The sequence below is a fragment of the Centroberyx affinis genome, unplaced genomic scaffold (genome assembly GCF_046629955.1).
Source record: "Centroberyx affinis isolate AG114_WGS23_722 - 3 ecotype Tasmania unplaced genomic scaffold, CSIRO-AGI_Caff_v1 ptg010368l_1, whole genome shotgun sequence".
Classification (NCBI taxonomy): Eukaryota; Metazoa; Chordata; class Actinopteri; order Beryciformes; family Berycidae; genus Centroberyx; species Centroberyx affinis.
This window is the reverse complement of record NW_027284810.1, coordinates 1-20,946: the sequence shown is the minus strand read 5'-3', so window position 1 is coordinate 20,946 and position 20,946 is coordinate 1. Positions and strand designations below refer to the sequence as shown.

Genomic DNA, 20,946 nt, shown 5'->3' with positions numbered 1-20,946 from the left:
CCCACTTTGTCAAATTCACAAACATACCGAAAGAAGTTGCAATTTCAAACTAAACTCATCTAAGCAGAGGTCTACAACAGAAAGAGCTTCTCTCCGCAGACGCTAATGGGTGGAGCCTAGTGAAAAAGCACCTCAGCTGTTGCTCCGCGTAAAGGGGCCCCTTCTGCCCGGGGGGGATTAAGTAGCAGGCAACGTGGGGGGTTGAAATGTACTTGCTCCGGCAGTACGTATGATAACATTGGATCGATACAGAGAAGATTAGCATGGCCCCTGCGAAAGGATGACACGCAAATCCGTGAAGCGCTCCATCTTTTCCCAAGCGGCCAGCTCGCAAAACGCTCCGAGTAAAAAAATGGAACGATTCAAAAAAATTGGAACGATACAGAGAAGATTGCTAATGGGCTAACCCATGAAAGGAATCTTCCCTGTATCGTTCCAATTTTTTTGAATCGTTCCATTTTTTTACTCAAATTGGAACGATACAGAGAAGATTGCTAATGGGCTAACCCATGAAAGGAATCTTCCCTGTATCGTTCCAATTTTTTTGAATCGTTCCATTTTTTTACTCAAATTGGAACGATACAGAGAAGATTGCTAATGGGCTAACCCATGAAAGGAATCTTCCCTGTATCGTTCCAATTTTTTTGAATCGTTCCATTTTTTTACTCAAATTGGAACGATACAGAGAAGATTGCTAATGGGCTAACCCATGAAAGGAATCTTCCCTGTATCGTTCCAATTTCTTTGAATCGTTCCATTTTTTTTGAATCGTTTCATTTTTTCCATCAAATTGGAACGATACAGAGAAGATTGCTAATGGGCTAACTCGTAAATCTAATCTTCGAGAACCGCAAGAGTGCAGCGGCCAGCTCGCAACCGGCCTCGCCCAGAGCAACCCTGGGGCGTGTCCTGGGAGGGGATGGGCTGGGCTTAGGTCCCGAGTGCAGGCTCAGGCTTGGAAGCCAAGCCGGGCTCCGCCCCCTCTTCCAGTGTCTGTGCCACTCTGGTCTTGCCCACTTTGTCAAATTCACAAACATACCGAAAGAAGTTGCAATTTCAAACTAAACTCATCTAAGCAGAGGTCTACAACAGAAAGAGCTTCTCTCCGCAGACGCTAATGGGTGGAGCCTAGTGAAAAAGCACCTCAGCTGTTGCTCCACGTAAAGGGGCCCCTTCTGCCCGGGGGGGATTAAGTAGCAGGCAACGTGGGGGGTTGAAATGTACTTGCTCCGGCAGTACGTATGATAACATTGGATCGATACAGAGAAGATTAGCATGGCCCCTGCGAAAGGATGACACGCAAATCCGTGAAGCGCTCCATCTTTTCCCAAGCGGCCAGCTTGCAAAACGCTCCGAGTAAAAAAATGGAACGATTCAAAAAAATTGGAACGATACAGAGAAGATTGCTAATGGGCTAACCCATGAAAGGAATCTTCCCTGTATCGTTCCAATTTTTTTGAATCGTTCCATTTTTTTACTCAAATTGGAACGATACAGAGAAGATTGCTAATGGGCTAACCCATGAAAGGAATCTTCCCTGTATCGTTCCAATTTTTTTGAATCGTTCCATTTTTTTACTCAAATTGGAACGATACAGAGAAGATTGCTAATGGGCTAACCCATGAAAGGAATCTTCCCTGTATCGTTCCAATTTTTTTGAATCGTTCCATTTTTTTACTCAAATTGGAACGATACAGAGAAGATTGAATCTTCCCTGTATCGTTCCAATTTTTTTGAATCGTTCCATTTTTTTACTCAAATTGGAACGATACAGAGAAGATTGCTAATGGGCTAACCCATGAAAGGAATCTTCCCTGTATCGTTCCAATTTTTTTGAATCGTTCCATTTTTTTACTCAAATTGGAACGATACAGAGAAGATTGAATCTTCCCTGTATCGTTCCAATTTTTTTGAATCGTTCCATTTTTTTACTCAAATTGGAACGATACAGAGAAGATTGCTAATGGGCTAACCCATGAAAGGAATCTTCCCTGTATCGTTCCAATTTTTTTGAATCGTTCCATTTTTTTACTCAAATTGGAACGATACAGAGAAGATTGCTAATGGGCTAACCCATGAAAGGAATCTTCCCTGTATCGTTCCAATTTCTTTGAATCGTTCCATTTTTTTTGAATCGTTTCATTTTTTCCATCAAATTGGAACGATACAGAGAAGATTGCTAATGGGCTAACTCGTAAATCTAATCTTCGAGAACCGCAAGAGTGCAGCGGCCAGCTCGCAACCGGCCTCGCCCAGAGCAACCCTGGGGCGTGTCCTGGGAGGGGATGGGCTGGGCTTAGGTCCCGAGTGCAGGCTCAGGCTTGGAAGCCAAGCCGGGCTCCGCCCCCTCTTCCAGTGTCTGTGCCACTCTGGTCTTGCCCACTTTGTCAAATTCACAAACATACCGAAAGAAGTTGCAATTTCAAACTAAACTCATCTAAGCAGAGGTCTACAACAGAAAGAGCTTCTCTCCGCAGACGCTAATGGGTGGAGCCTAGTGAAAAAGCACCTCAGCTGTTGCTCCGCGTAAAGGGGCCCCTTCTGCCCGGGGGGGATTAAGTAGCAGGCAACGTGGGGGGTTGAAATGTACTTGCTCCGGCAGTACGTATGATAACATTGGATCGATACAGAGAAGATTAGCATGGCCCCTGCCAAAGGATGACACGCAAATCCGTGAAGCGCTCCATCTTTTCCCAAGCGGCCAGCTCGCAAAACGCTCCGAGTAAAAAAATGGAACGATTCAAAAAAATTGGAACGATACAGAGAAGATTGCTAATGGGCTAACCCATGAAAGGAATCTTCCCTGTATCGTTCCAATTTTTTTGAATCGTTCCATTTTTTTACTCAAATTGGAACGATACAGAGAAGATTGAATCTTCCCTGTATCGTTCCAATTTTTTTGAATCGTTCCATTTTTTTACTCAAATTGGAACGATACAGAGAAGATTGCTAATGGGCTAACCCATGAAAGGAATCTTCCCTGTATCGTTCCAATTTTTTTGAATCGTTCCATTTTTTTACTCAAATTGGAACGATACAGAGAAGATTGAATCTTCCCTGTATCGTTCCAATTTTTTTGAATCGTTCCATTTTTTTACTCAAATTGGAACGATACAGAGAAGATTGCTAATGGGCTAACCCATGAAAGGAATCTTCCCTGTATCGTTCCAATTTTTTTGAATCGTTCCATTTTTTTACTCAAATTGGAACGATACAGAGAAGATTGAATCTTCCCTGTATCGTTCCAATTTTTTTGAATCGTTCCATTTTTTTACTCAAATTGGAACGATACAGAGAAGATTGCTAATGGGCTAACCCATGAAAGGAATCTTCCCTGTATCGTTCCAATTTTTTTGAATCGTTCCATTTTTTTACTCAAATTGGAACGATACAGAGAAGATTGCTAATGGGCTAACCCATGAAAGGAATCTTCCCTGTATCGTTCCAATTTCTTTGAATCGTTCCATTTTTTTTGAATCGTTTCATTTTTTCCATCAAATTGGAACGATACAGAGAAGATTGCTAATGGGCTAACTCGTAAATCTAATCTTCGAGAACCGCAAGAGTGCAGCGGCCAGCTCGCAACCGGCCTCGCCCAGAGCAACCCTGGGGCGTGTCCTGGGAGGGGATGGGCTGGGCTTAGGTCCCGAGTGCAGGCTCAGGCTTGGAAGCCAAGCCGGGCTCCGCCCCCTCTTCCAGTGTCTGTGCCACTCTGGTCTTGCCCACTTTGTCAAATTCACAAACATACCGAAAGAAGTTGCAATTTCAAACTAAACTCATCTAAGCAGAGGTCTACAACAGAAAGAGCTTCTCTCCGCAGACGCTAATGGGTGGAGCCTAGTGAAAAAGCACCTCAGCTGTTGCTCCACGTAAAGGGGCCCCTTCTGCCCGGGGGGGATTAAGTAGCAGGCAACGTGGGGGGTTGAAATGTACTTGCTCCGGCAGTACGTATGATAACATTGGATCGATACAGAGAAGATTAGCATGGCCCCTGCGAAAGGATGACACGCAAATCCGTGAAGCGCTCCATCTTTTCCCAAGCGGCCAGCTCGCAAAACGCTCCGAGTAAAAAAATGGAACAATTCAAAAAAATTGGAACGATACAGAGAAGATTGCTAATGGGCTAACCCATGAAAGGAATCTTCCCTGTATCGTTCCAATTTTTTTGAATCGTTCCATTTTTTTACTCAAATTGGAACGATACAGAGAAGATTGAATCTTCCCTGTATCGTTCCAATTTTTTTGAATCGTTCCATTTTTTTACTCAAATTGGAACGATACAGAGAAGATTGCTAATGGGCTAACCCATGAAAGGAATCTTCCCTGTATCGTTCCAATTTTTTTGAATCGTTCCATTTTTTTACTCAAATTGGAACGATACAGAGAAGATTGCTAATGGGCTAACCCATGAAAGGAATCTTCCCTGTATCGTTCCAATTTCTTTGAATCGTTCCATTTTTTTTGAATCGTTTCATTTTTTCCATCAAATTGGAACGATACAGAGAAGATTGCTAATGGGCTAACTCGTAAATCTAATCTTCGAGAACCGCAAGAGTGCAGCGGCCAGCTCGCAACCGGCCTCGCCCAGAGCAACCCTGGGGCGTGTCCTGGGAGGGGATGGGCTGGGCTTAGGTCCCGAGTGCAGGCTCAGGCTTGGAAGCCAAGCCGGGCTCCGCCCCCTCTTCCAGTGTCTGTGCCACTCTGGTCTTGCCCACTTTGTCAAATTCACAAACATACCGAAAGAAGTTGCAATTTCAAACTAAACTCATCTAAGCAGAGGTCTACAACAGAAAGAGCTTCTCTCCGCAGACGCTAATGGGTGGAGCCTAGTGAAAAAGCACCTCAGCTGTTGCTCCGCGTAAAGGGGCCCCTTCTGCCCGGGGGGGATTAAGTAGCAGGCAACGTGGGGGGTTGAAATGTACTTGCTCCGGCAGTACGTATGATAACATTGGATCGATACAGAGAAGATTAGCATGGCCCCTGCGAAAGGGTGAAGCGCTCCATCTTTTCCCAAGCGGCCAGCTCGCAAAACGCTCCGAGTAAAAAAATGGAACGATTCAAAAAAATTGGAACGATACAGAGAAGATTGCTAATGGGCTAACCCATGAAAGGAATCTTCCCTGTATCGTTCCAATTTTTTTGAATCGTTCCATTTTTTTACTCAAATTGGAACGATACAGAGAAGATTGAATCTTCCCTGTATCGTTCCAATTTTTTTGAATCGTTCCATTTTTTTACTCAAATTGGAACGATACAGAGAAGATTGCTAATGGGCTAACCCATGAAAGGAATCTTCCCTGTATCGTTCCAATTTTTTTGAATCGTTCCATTTTTTTACTCAAATTGGAACGATACAGAGAAGATTGCTAATGGGCTAACCCATGAAAGGAATCTTCCCTGTATCGTTCCAATTTCTTTGAATCGTTCCATTTTTTTTGAATCGTTTCATTTTTTCCATCAAATTGGAACGATACAGAGAAGATTGCTAATGGGCTAACTCGTAAATCTAATCTTCGAGAACCGCAAGAGTGCAGCGGCCAGCTCGCAACCGGCCTCGCCCAGAGCAACCCTGGGGCGTGTCCTGGGAGGGGATGGGCTGGGCTTAGGTCCCGAGTGCAGGCTCAGGCTTGGAAGCCAAGCCGGGCTCCGCCCCCTCTTCCAGTGTCTGTGCCACTCTGGTCTTGCCCACTTTGTCAAATTCACAAACATACCGAAAGAAGTTGCAATTTCAAACTAAACTCATCTAAGCAGAGGTCTACAACAGAAAGAGCTTCTCTCCGCAGACGCTAATGGGTGGAGCCTAGTGAAAAAGCACCTCAGCTGTTGCTCCGCGTAAAGGGGCCCCTTCTGCCCGGGGGGGATTAAGTAGCAGGCAACGTGGGGGGTTGAAATGTACTTGCTCCGGCAGTACGTATGATAACATTGGATCGATACAGAGAAGATTAGCATGGCCCCTGCGAAAGGATGACACGCAAATCCGTGAAGCGCTCCATCTTTTCCCAAGCGGCCAGCTCGCAAAACGCTCCGAGTAAAAAAATGGAACGATTCAAAAAAATTGGAACGATACAGAGAAGATTGCTAATGGGCTAACCCATGAAAGGAATCTTCCCTGTATCGTTCCAATTTTTTTGAATCGTTCCATTTTTTTACTCAAATTGGAACGATACAGAGAAGATTGAATCTTCCCTGTATCGTTCCAATTTTTTTGAATCGTTCCATTTTTTTACTCAAATTGGAACGATACAGAGAAGATTGCTAATGGGCTAACCCATGAAAGGAATCTTCCCTGTATCGTTCCAATTTTTTTGAATCGTTCCATTTTTTTACTCAAATTGGAACGATACAGAGAAGATTGCTAATGGGCTAACCCATGAAAGGAATCTTCCCTGTATCGTTCCAATTTTTTTGAATCGTTCCATTTTTTTACTCAAATTGGAACGATACAGAGAAGATTGAATCTTCCCTGTATCGTTCCATTTTTTTTGAATCGTTCCATTTTTTTACTCAAATTGGAACGATACAGAGAAGATTGCTAATGGGCTAACCCATGAAAGGAATCTTCCCTGTATCGTTCCAATTTTTTTGAATCGTTCCATTTTTTTACTCAAATTGGAACGATACAGAGAAGATTGCTAATGGGCTAACCCATGAAAGGAATCTTCCCTGTATCGTTCCAATTTCTTTGAATCGTTCCATTTTTTTTGAATCGTTTCATTTTTTCCATCAAATTGGAACGATACAGAGAAGATTGCTAATGGGCTAACTCGTAAATCTAATCTTCGAGAACCGCAAGAGTGCAGCGGCCAGCTCGCAACCGGCCTCGCCCAGAGCAACCCTGGGGCGTGTCCTGGGAGGGGATGGGCTGGGCTTAGGTCCCGAGTGCAGGCTCAGGCTTGGAAGCCAAGCCGGGCTCCGCCCCCTCTTCCAGTGTCTGTGCCACTCTGGTCTTGCCCACTTTGTCAAATTCACAAACATACCGAAAGAAGTTGCAATTTCAAACTAAACTCATCTAAGCAGAGGTCTACAACAGAAAGAGCTTCTCTCCGCAGACGCTAATGGGTGGAGCCTAGTGAAAAAGCACCTCAGCTGTTGCTCCGCGTAAAGGGGCCCCTTCTGCCCGGGGGGGATTAAGTAGCAGGCAACGTGGGGGGTTGAAATGTACTTGCTCCGGCAGTACGTATGATAACATTGGATGGATACAGAGAAGATTAGCATGGCCCCTGCGAAAGGATGACACGCAAATCCGTGAAGCGCTCCATCTTTTCCCAAGCGGCCAGCTCGCAAAACGCTCCGAGTAAAAAAATGGAACGATTCAAAAAAATTGGAACGATACAGAGAAGATTGCTAATGGGCTAACCCATGAAAGGAATCTTCCCTGTATCGTTCCAATTTTTTTGAATCGTTCCATTTTTTACTCAAATTGGAACGATACAGAGAAGATTGAATCTTCCCTGTATCGTTCCAATTTTTTTGAATCGTTCCATTTTTTTACTCAAATTGGAACGATACAGAGAAGATTGCTAATGGGCTAACCCATGAAAGGAATCTTCCCTGTATCGTTCCAATTTTTTTGAATCGTTCCATTTTTTTACTCAAATTGGAACGATACAGAGAAGATTGCTAATGGGCTAACCCATGAAAGGAATCTTCCCTGTATCGTTCCAATTTTTTTGAATCGTTCCATTTTTTTACTCAAATTGGAACGATACAGAGAAGATTGAATCTTCCCTGTATCGTTCCAATTTTTTTGAATCGTTCCATTTTTTTACTCAAATTGGAACGATACAGAGAAGATTGCTAATGGGCTAACCCATGAAAGGAATCTTCCCTGTATCGTTCCAATTTTTTTGAATCGTTCCATTTTTTTACTCAAATTGGAACGATACAGAGAAGATTGCTAATGGGCTAACCCATGAAAGGAATCTTCCCTGTATCGTTCCAATTTCTTTGAATCGTTCCATTTTTTTTGAATCGTTTCATTTTTTCCATCAAATTGGAACGATACAGAGAAGATTGCTAATGGGCTAACTCGTAAATCTAATCTTCGAGAACCGCAAGAGTGCAGCGGCCAGCTCGCAACCGGCCTCGCCCAGAGCAACCCTGGGGCGTGTCCTGGGAGGGGATGGGCTGGGCTTAGGTCCCGAGTGCAGGCTCAGGCTTGGAAGCCAAGCCGGGCTCCGCCCCCTCTTCCAGTGTCTGTGCCACTCTGGTCTTGCCCACTTTGTCAAATTCACAAACATACCGAAAGAAGTTGCAATTTCAAACTAAACTCATCTAAGCAGAGGTCTACAACAGAAAGAGCTTCTCTCCGCAGACGCTAATGGGTGGAGCCTAGTGAAAAAGCACCTCAGCTGTTGCTCCACGTAAAGGGGCCCCTTCTGCCCGGGGGGGATTAAGTAGCAGGCAACGTGGGGGGTTGAAATGTACTTGCTCCGGCAGTACGTATGATAACATTGGATCGATACAGAGAAGATTAGCATGGCCCCTGCGAAAGGATGACACGCAAATCCGTGAAGCGCTCCATCTTTTCCCAAGCGGCCAGCTCGCAAAACGCTCCGAGTAAAAAAATGGAACGATTCAAAAAAATTGGAACGATACAGAGAAGATTGCTAATGGGCTAACCCATGAAAGGAATCTTCCCTGTATCGTTCCAATTTTTTTGAATCGTTCCATTTTTTTACTCAAATTGGAACGATACAGAGAAGATTGAATCTTCCCTGTATCGTTCCAATTTTTTTGAATCGTTCCATTTTTTTACTCAAATTGGAACGATACAGAGAAGATTGCTAATGGGCTAACCCATGAAAGGAATCTTCCCTGTATCGTTCCAATTTTTTTGAATCGTTCCATTTTTTTACTCAAATTGGAACGATACAGAGAAGATTGCTAATGGGCTAACCCATGAAAGGAATCTTCCCTGTATCGTTCCAATTTTTTTGAATCGTTCCATTTTTTTACTCAAATTGGAACGATACAGAGAAGATTGAATCTTCCCTGTATCGTTCCAATTTTTTTGAATCGTTCCATTTTTTTACTCAAATTGGAACGATACAGAGAAGATTGCTAATGGGCTAACCCATGAAAGGAATCTTCCCTGTATCGTTCCAATTTTTTTGAATCGTTCCATTTTTTTACTCAAATTGGAACGATACAGAGAAGATTGCTAATGGGCTAACCCATGAAAGGAATCTTCCCTGTATCGTTCCAATTTCTTTGAATCGTTCCATTTTTTTTGAATCGTTTCATTTTTTCCATCAAATTGGAACGATACAGAGAAGATTGCTAATGGGCTAACTCGTAAATCTAATCTTCGAGAACCGCAAGAGTGCAGCGGCCAGCTCGCAACCGGCCTCGCCCAGAGCAACCCTGGGGCGTGTCCTGGGAGGGGATGGGCTGGGCTTAGGTCCCGAGTGCAGGCTCAGGCTTGGAAGCCAAGCCGGGCTCCGCCCCCTCTTCCAGTGTCTGTGCCACTCTGGTCTTGCCCACTTTGTCAAATTCACAAACATACCGAAAGAAGTTGCAATTTCAAACTAAACTCATCTAAGCAGAGGTCTACAACAGAAAGAGCTTCTCTCCGCAGACGCTAATGGGTGGAGCCTAGTGAAAAAGCACCTCAGCTGTTGCTCCGCGTAAAGGGGCCCCTTCTGCCCGGGGGGGATTAAGTAGCAGGCAACGTGGGGGGTTGAAATGTACTTGCTCCGGCAGTACGTATGATAACATTGGATCGATACAGAGAAGATTAGCATGGCCCCTGCCAAAGGATGACACGCAAATCCGTGAAGCGCTCCATCTTTTCCCAAGCGGCCAGCTCGCAAAACGCTCCGAGTAAAAAAATGGAACGATTCAAAAAAATTGGAACGATACAGAGAAGATTGCTAATGGGCTAACCCATGAAAGGAATCTTCCCTGTATCGTTCCAATTTTTTTGAATCGTTCCATTTTTTTACTCAAATTGGAACGATACAGAGAAGATTGAATCTTCCCTGTATCGTTCCAATTTTTTTGAATCGTTCCATTTTTTTACTCAAATTGGAACGATACAGAGAAGATTGCTAATGGGCTAACCCATGAAAGGAATCTTCCCTGTATCGTTCCAATTTTTTTGAATCGTTCCATTTTTTTACTCAAATTGGAACGATACAGAGAAGATTGCTAATGGGCTAACCCATGAAAGGAATCTTCCCTGTATCGTTCCAATTTCTTTGAATCGTTCCATTTTTTTTGAATCGTTTCATTTTTTCCATCAAATTGGAACGATACAGAGAAGATTGCTAATGGGCTAACTCGTAAATCTAATCTTCGAGAACCGCAAGAGTGCAGCGGCCAGCTCGCAACCGGCCTCGCCCAGAGCAACCCTGGGGCGTGTCCTGGGAGGGGATGGGCTGGGCTTAGGTCCCGAGTGCAGGCTCAGGCTTGGAAGCCAAGCCGGGCTCCGCCCCCTCTTCCAGTGTCTGTGCCACTCTGGTCTTGCCCACTTTGTCAAATTCACAAACATACCGAAAGAAGTTGCAATTTCAAACTAAACTCATCTAAGCAGAGGTCTACAACAGAAAGAGCTTCTCTCCGCAGACGCTAATGGGTGGAGCCTAGTGAAAAAGCACCTCAGCTGTTGCTCCGCGTAAAGGGGCCCCTTCTGCCCGGGGGGGATTAAGTAGCAGGCAACGTGGGGGGTTGAAATGTACTTGCTCCGGCAGTACGTATGATAACATTGGATCGATACAGAGAAGATTAGCATGGCCCCTGCGAAAGGATGACACGCAAATCCGTGAAGCGCTCCATCTTTTCCCAAGCGGCCAGCTCGCAAAACGCTCCGAGTAAAAAAATGGAACGATTCAAAAAAATTGGAACGATACAGAGAAGATTGCTAATGGGCTAACCCATGAAAGGAATCTTCCCTGTATCGTTCCAATTTTTTTGAATCGTTCCATTTTTTTACTCAAATTGGAACGATACAGAGAAGATTGCTAATGGGCTAACCCATGAAAGGAATCTTCCCTGTATCGTTCCAATTTTTTTGAATCGTTCCATTTTTTTACTCAAATTGGAACGATACAGAGAAGATTGCTAATGGGCTAACCCATGAAAGGAATCTTCCCTGTATCGTTCCAATTTTTTTGAATCGTTCCATTTTTTTACTCAAATTGGAACGATACAGAGAAGATTGAATCTTCCCTGTATCGTTCCAATTTTTTTGAATGGTTCCATTTTTTTACTCAAATTGGAACGATACAGAGAAGATTGCTAATGGGCTAACCCATGAAAGGAATCTTCCCTGTATCGTTCCAATTTTTTTGAATCGTTCCAGTTTTTTTACTCAAATTGGAACGATACAGAGAAGATTGAATCTTCCCTGTATCGTTCCAATTTTTTTGAATGGTTCCATTTTTTTACTCAAATTGGAACGATACAGAGAAGATTGCTAATGGGCTAACCCATGAAAGGAATCTTCCCTGTATCGTTCCAATTTTTTTGAATCGTTCCATTTTTTTACTCAAATTGGAACGATACAGAGAAGATTGCTAATGGGCTAACCCATGAAAGGAATCTTCCCTGTATCGTTCCAATTTCTTTGAATCGTTCCATTTTTTTTGAATCGTTTCATTTTTTCCATCAAATTGGAACGATACAGAGAAGATTGCTAGTGGGCTAACTCATAAATCTAATCTTCGAGAACCGGAAGAGTGCAGCGGCCAGCTCGCAACCGGCCTCGCCCAGAGCAACCCTAGGGCGTGTCCTGGGAGGGGATGGGCTGGGCTTAGCTCCCGAGTGCAGGCTCAGGCTTGGAAGCCAAGCCGGGCTCCGCCCCCTCTTCCAGTGTCTGTGCCACTCTGGTCTTGCCCACTTTGTCAAATTCACAAACATACCGAAAGAAGTTGCAATTGCAAACTAAACTCATCTAAGCAGAGGTCTACAACAGAAAGAGCTTCTCTCCGCAGACGCTAATGGGTGGAGCCTAGTGAAAAAGCACCTCAGCTGTTGCTCCGCGTAAAGGGGCCCCTTCTGCCCGGGGGGGATTAAGTAGCAGGCAACGTGGGGGGTTGAAATGTACTTGCTCCGGCAGTACGTATGATAACATTGGATCGATACAGAGAAGATTAGCATGGCCCCTGCGAAAGGATGACACGCAAATCCGTGAAGCGCTCCATCTTTTCCCAAGCGGCCAGCTCGCAAAACGCTACGAGTAAAAAAATGGAACGATTCAAAAAAATTGGAACGATACAGAGAAGATTGCTAATGGGCTAACCCATGAAAGGAATCTTCCCTGTATCGTTCCAATTTTTTTGAATCGTTCCATTTTTTTACTCAAATTGGAACGATACAGAGAAGATTGAATCTTCCCTGTATCGTTCCAATTTTTTTGAATGGTTCCATTTTTTTACTCAAATTGGAATGATACAGAGAAGATTGCTAATGGGCTAACCCATGAAAGGAATCTTCCCTGTATCGTTCCAATTCTTTTGAATCGTTCCAGTTTTTTTACTCAAATTGGAACGATACAGAGAAGATTGAATCTTCCCTGTATCGTTCCAATTTTTTTGAATGGTTCCATTTTTTTACTCAAATTGGAACGATACAGAGAAGATTGCTAATGGGCTAACCCATGAAAGGAATCTTCCCTGTATCGTTCCAATTTTTTTGAATCGTTCCATTTTTTTACTCAAATTGGAACGATACAGAGAAGATTGCTAATGGGCTAACCCATGAAAGGAATCTTCCCTGTATCGTTCCAATTTCTTTGAATCGTTCCATTTTTTTTGAATCGTTTCATTTTTTCCATCAAATTGGAACGATACAGAGAAGATTGCTAGTGGGCTAACTCATAAATCTAATCTTCGAGAACCGGAAGAGTGCAGCGGCCAGCTCGCAACCGGCCTCGCCCAGAGCAACCCTAGGGCGTGTCCTGGGAGGGGATGGGCTGGGCTTAGCTCCCGAGTGCAGGCTCAGGCTTGGAAGCCAAGCCGGGCTCCGCCCCCTCTTCCAGTGTCTGTGCCACTCTGGTCTTGCCCACTTTGTCAAATTCACAAACATACCGAAAGAAGTTGCAATTGCAAACTAAACTCATCTAAGCAGAGGTCTACAACAGAAAGAGCTTCTCTCCGCAGACGCTAATGGGTGGAGCCTAGTGAAAAAGCACCTCAGCTGTTGCTCCGCGTAAAGGGGCCCCTTCTGCCCGGGGGGGATTAAGTAGCAGGCAACGTGGGGTGCTGAAATGTACTTGCTCCGGCAGTACGTATGATAACATTGGATCGATACAGAGAAGATTAGCATGGCCCCTGCGAAAGGATGACACGCAAATCCGTGAAGCGCTCCATCTTTTCCCAAGCGGCCAGCTCGCAAAACGCTCCGAGTAAAAAAATGGAACGATTCAAAAAAATTGGAACGATACAGAGAAGATTGCTAATGGGCTAACCCATGAAAGGAATCTTCCCTGTATCGTTCCAATTTTTTTGAATCGTTCCATTTTTTTACTCAAATTGGAACGATACAGAGAAGATTGAATCTTCCCTGTATCGTTCCAATTTTTTTGAATCGTTCCATTTTTTTTACTCAAATTGGAACGATACAGAGAAGATTGCTAATGGGCTAACCCATGAAAGGAATCTTCCCTGTATCGTTCCAATTTTTTTGAATCGTTCCATTTTTTTACTCAAATTGGAACGATACAGAGAAGATTGCTAATGGGCTAACCCATGAAAGGAATCTTCCCTGTATCGTTCCAATTTTTTTGAAGCGTTCCATTTTTTTACTCAAATTGGAACGATACAGAGAAGATTGCTAATGGGCTAACCCATGAAAGGAATCTTCCCTGTATCGTTCCAATTTTTTTGAATCGTTCCAATTTTTTTAGCTCCCCCGTCGTCCCCGACTATTTTAGCCCGATTTTCAGTCCAAATTATCGGGACAACACACGATTTTCGTGGGTCAAAGTAAGACAAAGTAGAACAAGCGTCAATCACCGCGACGCCAAGACCCCAAATGCAAAGTAGCCATGCGGCGAGCGACCCTCCCTTCCCGAGCGTAAACAGCTAGACAAGCGGTGCGGTTTCCCCCCTCCTCCTCCTCCTCCTCCTCCTCCTCCTCCTCCTGCCACGGGCAGGCAGCAGAGATATGGAATTTCACACACAAGATCAAATAGATATTAGTAGATAAAATAGATATTGGCAAAGAAACGAAAGCAGAGGGCTTTTATTTGAATTTCCGCCCGTCTGTCTCTGTAGGCAGTTTGACTTGTATTTCAAAGATCTCTGACCGAATGTACTTTTGTTTGTTGACAAACATTTTTCTGAACACCACAGTAATGACGAGGGAGAAAAGACACAGGACAGGGGGATATAAAATGAAGAATATTTATTTATAAAACACACACACACACACGAATATTTAAAAACACAAGAAATAATTAAACTTTGGATGAAATAAAAAAACAAGAACAATAAATAAATGAAAATAAAGGGAAAATGTCTCTTTTTTTTTTTCTCCGGCCGCTCTTTCACAGCCCCCTCCTCCTCCTCTCGGCCAGCCACAGCTCCACAGACTTGCAGCTGTACTGGGCACAGAAGTGCTCGCCTCTGTGCTGGCTGTGGCCGTAGTCCGCCATCTGCGGCTGACCACACAGCCGGCACTTCTTCAGCTTGTTCATTTTTATTTTTTTCTTGGGGGGCTGGCCGCTCTCCTCCTTCATCATCCTCTTCTCAAAGTTCCACAGGGTGGTCCTGGGGATCTTTCCCAGGTCCTCCGGCTTCCTCTGCTGCCTCAGCCACTGGTCGACGTTCCTCCCGCCCGGGCCTTCCGCCGAGGAGCAGAAGAAGATGCCTTTGTAGTAGGCGTGCCCGGTGTCCACCCTCCTGGCGAAGCCGCAGATCTCGCAGGGGGATCCGGGCGCCTTCTGGCTCCCGGGCTCGGCCCGCCGCTGGCTGAGGAGCTCCCTGTCCTTCTCCTCCCTCTTCTTCCTCCTGTACACCGTGCACCTGGTGGGCTGCTTGGGGGACGCAGGAGGCGGTGAGGAGGCAGAGGCCGTGGGAGGTTGTGAGGAGCTGGAGGCCACAGGAAGCCGTGTGGAGGTGGAGGTCTTCCTCCTCAAGTTGGAGGGCTGCCAGGTCCTCCTCTTGGGCGTAGGAGGTGGCGAGGGCGAGGGAGAGTGGGAAAAGTCAGAGGAAGACGTCTCTTCCACCGGGCAGTAGTCGGAGTCTGTGCTCTCCCGTGATGACGGCGACACCTCCGTCGTGTCTGACTGCGAAGAACTGCTGTCAGACCGAGAGGCTGAATGGAAGAGAAACCACAGAAATGAGTCATTAATGTCATTTTTATGTGTCAAAAGGTCAAAGTGAACAGTATTCACAGTCATGTCAGATACACACCTTCTGTTTCAGGCTCCTGGTCCACTTCTGTCTTGGGCTCCAGGTCACTCTCGGTTTCAGGCTCCAGGTGCTTCGTTTTTTGGGTCGCCTTCCTAGACGCCATTGCTGTTGACAGAAATGTAGAAACAAATTTAATGTGGGTTTCATGTGTCAAAGAGGAAACACAGTAACAGTTACAAATTGATATTTTGTTGAAACGTTAGAAATGAAAGACTCACCAGGTGAAATAAATGAGAAAAAAATAAATAAATTCAGGATCTGAAGAAAAAAAGAAATCAGCTGGATGAGATGTCTGTCCCCAGGTGTCTGTGACCAGGTGAAGCCATTTGTTGGTTTATTTGTATGGGTTGTGGGGGGAGGATCTCTGAAAACCTCCACTGTATCCTCAGCCAATCCTTGTCAGATCCCTCCCCTGTTAGCACCTTGTCAGATCCCTCCCCTTATTAGCTCCCGTGCACCTTCCCGTCTCTAATCTAATCTGCGGGGGCATTGACAGCCCACACACTTCCTCGCCGCCATTGTTCCCAGGACGACTGTCGACGACCGATGTCCTTTCCCCCCCTCTGCAGGAGACGGGGGGAGGAAGGAGATCAACAGGAACAAAAACAACACCACCTCACCTGTGTGGGTTTGTGTGAGCAGGTCAAGGCTGTCATTGTAGCTGCATGTTAGCGTGATGATATTGCTATATTTTGATTATCCTATATTTGGATTATACTGTGATTGTCCTTAATACTCAGCAAAACCTCTGGGACTTGTCAAAGACCTTGTTCTACCATTTTAAACCATTCCAAAGTCAGATTTTATTCAAATCTATGTCAACACTGTCTTATTCAATAAAAGAGGAACATTTTACATGTCAAGTTCTTTGTTTTTATTTAATCATTGTGAAATGACCTCTAAAAATTGAGTATTTGAAAAAAAATTGAGAATTTATTGAGTGACATATCTGTGTAGCTTGTATTGTGTACATTTTGGGAATAGAAGTCACTTGATGATCCTGACAAAACACAACAGCATGCCAGATGTCAATTTCAACTTTGCTTTATTATCATTACAAGACAAAGTTATGCTTTCAGTCTTTCTGTTGCTGCACTTGAACTGAGACTGACTGTCACATGTTTACATGACATGTGCTGTAGGTACAAGTGCTTCAGACTGTGAACTGAACATTCAACAGTTATTTGCAGAGTGACATTGGATTCATGCTAATTATTCACATGACATGTGCTGTAGGTATAAGTGCTTCAGAGCTATTTACATTATTAAATATATTTACAACATTTAAAATAAAACTGTTTACAATATTTACAGAGTGCAGAGGGACAAATGCTGTCTGTCTGGCTGGATGTCTGGCTGGTGGCTGGCAGGCTGGACTCTGCAGACAACACAATTAACAAGTGGCTGTTAGAGAGGGGCAGTGTAATAATTGCAGAGCAGTATTGAAAAAAATAAAGTTCATGTCAAATGTATGAAGGAGGTAATGGTGTACAACATGAGACAAATTACCTTAAGGATCTTTCCTCCTTTTCTCTGCCAGCCATTCCTCCACTGAGCGGCCTTCAGCCCAGGAGCAGAAGTGCTCTCCTCTGTAGCGGCTGTGGCCGTATTCTTTGGTCTTTGGCCACAGCGCTTACACCTGAAGTGCTGGAAGGTCTTCCTTGGTGTTTTGAGGAGAGCCCCCTCCTCCTGGGCCCGTTGCTGCTGAAGCTGCTCCCTCGTTCTCCTCTGCCAGGCCGTGGAGCGTGGCACCGCTGGCTGAGAGGAGGCAGCAGCGGTAGAGAGGAGGTCGTACCGGCCCTCTGTTGGTGACAGCGTCCTCGGGGAGGTGGTGGTGAGTAAGTGGAGGTGGAGGAGGCCACGGGACGTGGTGAGGAGGCGGAGGTCTTCCTCCTCCAGTTGGAGGGCCGCGAGGGAGAGGGAGAAAACTCACCGGGCGGTAGTCCTGGTCGGAGTAATGGGTCCCGTCTGACCACCATAACATCTCTGTCATGTCAGAGTCTGAGTCTCAGACTGAGAGGCTGAATGTGAGAGAAACCATAACAATGAGTCATTAATGTCATTTTTATGTGTCAGGCTGAAGTTAGGCCACGAGCGACGTCACGTTGTGAAGATATTGAATTTGATCACGATGTTATCAAAGATAAAATAGATATTAGCAAAGAAATTAAATTGGAAGGCTTTTATTTGAATTTCCATCTGTCTCTGTAGATATGAAGGTTTGATGGCCGTTTGACTTACAAAGATCTCTGACTTGTGTGAATGTAGTTGTGTTGACAATTCAGTTTTCTGAACACAGTAATGATGAGGACAGGACAGAGGGATAGAAAATGAAGAATATTTATTTGGTAAACACAGCAATACACACAGCAAGAATACAAGAATAATATTTAAAAACACAACAAATAAATAATAAATGCTGGCGGAGGAGCTCCCTGTCCTTCTCCTCCCTCTTCTTCCTCCTGTAAACCGTGCACCTGGTGGGCTGCTGGGGGTGCAGGAGGTGGTGAGGAGGTGGGGGTGGAGGCCACGGGAAGTGGTGAGGAGGTGGAGGTCTTGTCTGAGTCCGAAGTCTCAGACTGAGAGGCTGAATGGAAGAGACATTAATGTAATTTTTATGTGTCAAAAGTTGTAAGTGAACAGTATTCACAGTCATGTCAGATACACTCCTTCTGTTTGAGGCTCCAGGTGCTTTGTTTTTTTCAGAAACTTCTTAGGTGCCATCCTGTTGACAGAAATGTAGAAACAAATTTAATGTGGGTTTCCTGTGTCAAAGAGGCAACACAGTAACAGTTACAAATTCATATTTTGTTGAAAAGTTAGAAATGAAAGACTCACCTGGTGAAATAAATAAAAGAGCTTGGGAGTGTATGATGTGGAAGCTGCTGTTGTCTGTCCCCAGGTGTCTGTGACAAGGTCAAGCCGTTTGTTTGTTTGTTTGTATGGGTGGGTGGGTGGGGGGGGGGATCTATGAAAACCTCCACTGTATCCTCTGCACCTTGTCAGATCCCTCCCCTTATTAGCACCCAGGCACCCAGGCATCTCCCCCCCCTCTGCAGGAGGGGGGGGGGGATCTCCTTCCTGGCAGGAAGGAGATGAACAGGAACAACAACAACAACACCTCACCTGTGGGGTTTGTGTGAGCAGGTCAAGGCTGTCATTGTAGCTGCATGTTAGCGTGATGATATTGCTATATTTTGATTGTCCTATATTTGCATTATACTGTGATTGTCCTTAATACTCAGCTAAACCTCTGGGACTTGTCAAAGACCTTGTTCTACCATTTTAAACCATTCCAAAGTCAGATTTTATTCAAATCTATGTCAACACTGTCTTATTCAATAAAAGAGGAACATTTTACACGTCAAGTTTTTATTTAATCATTGCGAAATGACCTCTAAAAATGTACATTAGTTATTGAGTGATGTATCTGTGTAGCTTGCATTGTGTACATTTTGGGAACAGAAGTCACTTGATGATCCTGACAAAACACAACAGCATGCCAGATGTCAATTTCAACTTTGCTTTATTATCATTACAAGACAAAGTTATGCTTTCAGTCTTTCTGTTGCTGCACTTGAACTGAGACTGACTGTCACATGTTTACATGACATGTGCTGTAGGTACAAGTGCTTCAGACTGTGAACTGAACATTCAACAGTTATTTGCAGAGTGACATTGGATTCATGCTAATTATTCACATGACATGTGCTGTAGGTATAAGTGCTTCAGAGCTATTTACATTATTAAATATATTTACAACATTTAAAATAAAACTGTTTACAATATTTACAGAGTGCAGAGGGACAAATGCTGTCTGTCTGGCTGGATGTCTGGCTGGTGGCTGGCAGGCTGGACTCTGCAGACAACACAATTAACAAGTGGCTGTTAGAGAGGGGCAGTGTAATAATTGCAGAGCAGTATTGAAAAAAATAAAGTTCATGTCAAATGTATGAAGGAGGTAATGGTGTACAACATGAGACAAATTACCTTAAGGATCTTTCCTCCTTTTCTCTGCCAGCCATTCCTCCACTGAGCGGCCTTCAGCCCAGGAGCAGAAGTGCTCTCCTCTGTAGCGGCTGTGGCCGTATTCTTTGGTCTTTGGCCACAGCGCTTACACCTGAAGTGCTGGAAGGTCTTCCTTGGTGTTTTGAGGAGAGCCCCCTCCTCCTGGGCCCGTTGCTGCTGAAGCTGCTCCCTCGTTCTCCTCTGCCAGGCCGTGGAGCGTGGCACCGCTGGCTGAGAGGAGGCAGCAGCGGTAGAGAGGAGGTCGTACCGGCCCTCTGTTGGTGACAGCGTCCTCGGGGAGGTGGTGGTGAGTAAGTGGAGGTGGAGGAGGCCACGGGACGTGGTGAGGAGGCGGAGGTCTTCCTCCTCCAGTTGGAGGGCCGCGAGGGAGAGGGAGAAAACTCACCGGGCGGTAGTCCTGGTCGGAGTAATGGGTCCCGTCTGACCACCATAACATCTCTGTCATGTCAGAGTCTGAGTCTCAGACTGAGAGGCTGAATGTGAGAGAAACCATAACAATGAGTCATTAATGTCATTTTTATGTGTCAGGCTGAAGTTAGGCCACGAGCGACGTCACGTTGTGAAGATATTGAATTTGATCACGATGTTATCAAAGATAAAATAGATATTAGCAAAGAAATTAAATTGGAAGGCTTTTATTTGAATTTCCATCTGTCTCTGTAGATATGAAGGTTTGATGGCCGTTTGACTTACAAAGATCTCTGACTTGTGTGAATGTAGTTGTGTTGACAATTCAGTTTTCTGAACACAGTAATGATGAGGACAGGACAGAGGGATAGAAAATGAAGAATATTTATTTGGTAAACACAGCAATACACACAGCAAGAATACAAGAATAATATTTAAAAACACAACAAATAAATAATAAATGCTGGCGGAGGAGCTCCCTGTCCTTCTCCTCCCTCTTCTTCCTCCTGTAAACCGTGCACCTGGTGGGCTGCTGGGGGTGCAGGAGGTGGTGAGGAGGTGGGGGTGGAGGCCACGGGAAGTGGTGAGGAGGTGGAGGTCTTGTCTGAGTCCGAAGTCTCAGACTGAGAGGCTGAATGGAAGAGACATTAATGTAATTTTTATGTGTCAAAAGTTGTAAGTGAACAGTATTCACAGTCATGTCAGATACACTCCTTCTGTTTGAGGCTCCAGGTGCTTTGTTTTTTTCAGAAACTTCTTAGGTGCCATCCTGTTGACAGAAATGTAGAAACAAATTTAATGTGGGTTTCCTGTGTCAAAGAGGCAACACAGTAACAGTTACAAATTCATATTTTGTTGAAAAGTTAGAAATGAAAGACTCACCTGGTGAAATAAATAAAAGAGCTTGGGAGTGTATGATGTGGAAGCTGCTGTTGTCTGTCCCCAGGTGTCTGTGACAAGGTCAAGCCGTTTGTTTGTTTGTTTGTATGGGTGGGTGGGTGGGGGGGGGGATCTATGAAAACCTCCACTGTATCCTCTGCACCTTGTCAGATCCCTCCCCTTATTAGCACCCAGGCACCCAGGCATCTCCCCCCCCTCTGCAGGAGGGGGGGGGGGATCTCCTTCCTGGCAGGAAGGAGATGAACAGGAA

The 20,946-nt window shown here is 44.7% G+C and overlaps 11 non-coding genes and 1 pseudogene across 11 annotated transcripts; all 12 read left to right on the top strand.

Moving 5' to 3' along the window:
- Positions 1-208: 208 nt before the first annotated feature.
- Positions 209-315, top strand: LOC139640732 (U6 spliceosomal RNA). The gene has a single exon (XR_011694939.1). It is a non-coding gene; the product is annotated as a U6 spliceosomal RNA (small nuclear RNA).
- Positions 316-1,220: 905 nt separating this feature from the next.
- On the top strand, positions 1,221-1,327 carry LOC139640731 (U6 spliceosomal RNA). The gene has a single exon (XR_011694938.1). It is a non-coding gene; the product is annotated as a U6 spliceosomal RNA (small nuclear RNA).
- A 1,259-nt stretch (positions 1,328-2,586) lies between these two features.
- On the top strand, positions 2,587-2,693 carry LOC139640734 (U6 spliceosomal RNA). The gene has a single exon (XR_011694941.1). It is a non-coding gene; the product is annotated as a U6 spliceosomal RNA (small nuclear RNA).
- Positions 2,694-3,929: 1,236 nt separating this feature from the next.
- Positions 3,930-4,036, top strand: LOC139640730 (U6 spliceosomal RNA). The gene has a single exon (XR_011694937.1). It is a non-coding gene; the product is annotated as a U6 spliceosomal RNA (small nuclear RNA).
- Positions 4,037-4,918: 882 nt separating this feature from the next.
- LOC139640736 (U6 spliceosomal RNA) lies at positions 4,919-5,010 on the top strand (annotated as a pseudogene).
- An 882-nt stretch (positions 5,011-5,892) lies between these two features.
- On the top strand, positions 5,893-5,999 carry LOC139640740 (U6 spliceosomal RNA). Its single transcript, XR_011694946.1, has one exon. It is a non-coding gene; the product is annotated as a U6 spliceosomal RNA (small nuclear RNA).
- Positions 6,000-7,158: 1,159 nt separating this feature from the next.
- LOC139640735 (U6 spliceosomal RNA) lies at positions 7,159-7,265 on the top strand. The gene has a single exon (XR_011694942.1). It is a non-coding gene; the product is annotated as a U6 spliceosomal RNA (small nuclear RNA).
- A 1,158-nt stretch (positions 7,266-8,423) lies between these two features.
- Positions 8,424-8,530, top strand: LOC139640739 (U6 spliceosomal RNA). The gene has a single exon (XR_011694945.1). It is a non-coding gene; the product is annotated as a U6 spliceosomal RNA (small nuclear RNA).
- A 1,159-nt stretch (positions 8,531-9,689) lies between these two features.
- Positions 9,690-9,796, top strand: LOC139640733 (U6 spliceosomal RNA). The gene has a single exon (XR_011694940.1). It is a non-coding gene; the product is annotated as a U6 spliceosomal RNA (small nuclear RNA).
- An 882-nt stretch (positions 9,797-10,678) lies between these two features.
- On the top strand, positions 10,679-10,785 carry LOC139640738 (U6 spliceosomal RNA). Its single transcript, XR_011694944.1, has one exon. It is a non-coding gene; the product is annotated as a U6 spliceosomal RNA (small nuclear RNA).
- Positions 10,786-12,045: 1,260 nt separating this feature from the next.
- Positions 12,046-12,152, top strand: LOC139640737 (U6 spliceosomal RNA). Its single transcript, XR_011694943.1, has one exon. It is a non-coding gene; the product is annotated as a U6 spliceosomal RNA (small nuclear RNA).
- Positions 12,153-13,212: 1,060 nt separating this feature from the next.
- Positions 13,213-13,319, top strand: LOC139640729 (U6 spliceosomal RNA). The gene has a single exon (XR_011694936.1). It is a non-coding gene; the product is annotated as a U6 spliceosomal RNA (small nuclear RNA).
- Positions 13,320-20,946: the final 7,627 nt, after the last annotated feature.